The following is a 3,461-nucleotide window of genomic DNA, read 5'->3' as shown; positions in this document are numbered from 1 at the left end:
GTGTGTACAATATATATGGTAGTAACTCAGCAAGGCTCCTTAGACAACATCTTCCAAACCCATAACTATTACCACCAAGCAGGACAAGGCAGCAGACATATGGAACCACCACCACCTGTAAGTTCTCCTCACCATCATTACTCAGAAATATATTGCCATTTCTTCACTGTTGCTGGGTTAAAATCCTAGAATTCCCTCCGTAACAGCATTGTGGCTGTACCTACATCTCAGGGATTGCAGTAGTTCAAGAAGACAACTCACCACCACCTTCTCAAGAGTAATTGGGGATAGGCAACAAATGTTGGCCTGACCAGCGACACCCACATCCCATCATTTTTAAAAATGCGAATTCAGGCTTCTTCAGCATCTTGGATTTTTTAAAATGTTTACTCCATCCTTAAAGTTACAAAGCCAATGCTCAGAATGGCCTGGGCAAACCCAAATCCATTCCTTGCCTGCTCCAAAAACCAAATTCAAGATCCAATTCAAGGTTTCCACAAGGCAGCCAAACAAGATCCAAGCTGACAAGATGAGGCATTCCACCTCATCTTGAGTTTGATCTGATGCTTGATCTTAGCCAAAATCAACTTTAATTGCTCTACATTCAACTTAGCTCTGGAATTATCTCCCTATACCTCTTTACATCTATATCTCTCTTTGCGCCTTTAAGAAGCTCCTTAAAATGTAACTTTTTACAAAGTTTTGATCACACATCATTTCATGAAATCAAGCTACATTAATCACACAGCACAGAAGGAAGCCATTCAGCCTATCATGCCTGTGCCAGCTCTTTGGTAGAGCTTATTAGTTTCACTTCCCTGCTTCGCCCCCCTCCTTCCCTCCCTCCCACTGCTCCCCTCCTTCCCTCCCCTTTACCCCCTTTCCCCCCACCATAGGCCTGTACTTTTTATCCCTTCAAGTATTTATCCAATTGCCTTTTGAAAGAAAGTTAGGATTGAGTCTGCCTCCATCACTTTTTCAGGCAATGTGTTCTAGATCACAATTAGTTGTGTAAAAAATTGGTTCCATATGTTGCCTGTGATTTTTTAATTAATTGCCTTTAAGCGGTGTTCTCTGGACAGGCCTTCTGCATTTGGGCACAGTTGCTCCTTATTTTCTCTTATCTAGACACTATTATTAATTAATGAGTGAAAAGAAAGAGTATTTCAGTCTAATTTAATCATCGTCAGTTGCAAACATAAAATAAACAAAACATTCCACTTGAGAAGGTTAGTAATGGTTAAATTACTATTATTCAGTGCATTCAAATGGATTTAATTTGTTTCCTTTCTACATTTTTAATGCTGTGCCTGGCCGTATCATGGATGATGATGTCAACGTGAGTCACAGAACTGAAAGCCAAGATTTTTTTAAAGTAAACTGGATTGATTTTCAGAATCTTTGCCCTTGGCAATAATTCAGAAATTGGGGTAACGGTCCCATTACTGACTTTAGCTTTTAATTTCAATTTTTTGTTGATTAATTAATTGTATTTTAATCCCATCAGCTGCTATAGTGGGATTTGAACATACATCCCCCCGGCACTATCCTGGGCGTCTGGTTTACTAATCCAGTCATGTTGCCATGTTACCACACACCACCATTTCCTTGGCACCAAAAGTTGTCCACCAGGTGAAAAGGAGTTCAGCAATTATACCACAATCATAGTGGAAACTCACTCCTCGCCATTGTTGGAAATTTTTTTGCCAGAATCTTTTTGAACCGCTTTTCGACTAGGACCTACTGCAAGAGACTCAATGTGGCTTCAGAAAAGGTCAAGGAATGGCAGATACGATGTTTGGCGTTAGACAGCTCCAAGAGAAATGCCACGAAAAGAACATGAACCCATACAGCATGTTTGTTGACCTGGGCACAGACATTTGTGAGGAACTTTGGAAAGTAATGGAGAGATCCAGCAGCCCTGAGAAATTCATCCCAGTGGTTCCCTGATGATTTGTTCACGTGTGTCCTGGATGATGGTAAGTCTTCTGGCCCATTCCCAGTCACTAATAGAATTAAACAGTTCTGTGTGCTAGTACCAACCCTCTTCAGCATGTTTTTCTCTGCCATGCTATCTGGTGCCTTCCACGATGGTGTCAAAATCAGATATTATATGGATGGCAAACTGCTCAGGCAAAGAACAAACACCTACAAGGACATTTTTCACAATTTTCAGTTTGCCAATGACTGTGAACTAACTGCTAGGTCAGAGCTGCGGGGCAAATTTTACCATCCCGCCTGCCACGGGACTTGGAGTGGGTGAGGATCAGACCGTGGAAAGATCCGTTGACCTCAGGCGGGATTTTCCGGTTTCGAGGCAAGCAAGGCCAGAAAATCCCACCCGCAATTTCTGATTGACTCATTCTCCCAGGCATGTGACAACTTCAACTTTATGATCAGCATAAAGAGAATTGAAGTGATGTACCAGCCTGCAGTGGATAAATTCACTTATCTTCGCAGCACACTCTCTTGACATGTCTCTATTGATGATGAGACACATGCAAGAATTGCCAAAGCAACTGCAGCCTATGACAGACTTTATACTTCAGTCAGGGAATGAAGAGGAGTAAGTCTGCCTACCAAACAGTGAGTCAATAGAGCATCAGTCCTACCCACTCTACTGTGCACATGTGAGACTTGGACTGTGAATCAATGTCTTGTCAAGTTCAACCACTTTCAGTTGAGCTGTCTCCACAATCTTCAGAAGATCAGAGGGCAGGACAAAGCACCAGACACTGAGGAGGTAACCCGGCTGGCATGCCAGCATCCTATCATATTGAGACAGTCACAACTGAGCAAGGCTGGTCACGTAACCTGAAATTCACTTGCCAAAGCAAACTGTCTATGGAGAGCTTGAGTCTGAAGTGCTTTCTCAGGGCAAAGAGAGAAAATCCTGAGCCAACATCATACTCAAAATTCAATCATCTGTTGTATCCTGTCCTGTTTGCAGCAGAGCCTTCTGGGAACAGATCAGTCTTGGCAGCCACCTACATACGCACCAGAATGCAGCAAAAGGTTGAATACATTTAAGGTTGGGATAGACAACTTTTTTTGTCTCTCAGGGAATCCAGAGATATCGAAAGAGGGTGGGAAAATGGAGTAAAAATCCAAGATCATGTTGGATGGTGGAACAGGCTTAGTAGGCCATATGGTCTATTCCTGTTCCTGTGTTCTTGTGTTCAAGCACCTCACATGAGGGACATGGTCATCTTCACCTCAAAGGCCGAACAACATCATTGCTGCAACTATCCCATGTACTTTACTTCTTTCAATACATCTATGTGGTTCTTTTTCAAACATTTTTCAGAAATTCATAGACAAAAACCACACTACTCTCATCAGCCCTTACTGTCACTTCATCAAAGAACTCAAGTTGGTCAGACATGTTTTGCTTTTAAGAAATCGATGCTGATTTCATTTCTTAGTCCATACTTTTCAATTAATTTTGTCTCGGACTATTA

This window comes from Mustelus asterias, chromosome 10, assembly GCF_964213995.1.
Source record: "Mustelus asterias chromosome 10, sMusAst1.hap1.1, whole genome shotgun sequence".
NCBI classification, from domain to species: Eukaryota; Metazoa; Chordata; class Chondrichthyes; order Carcharhiniformes; family Triakidae; genus Mustelus; species Mustelus asterias.
The sequence above is the reverse complement of the archived record's forward strand: the minus strand, read 5'-3'. Positions refer to the sequence as shown.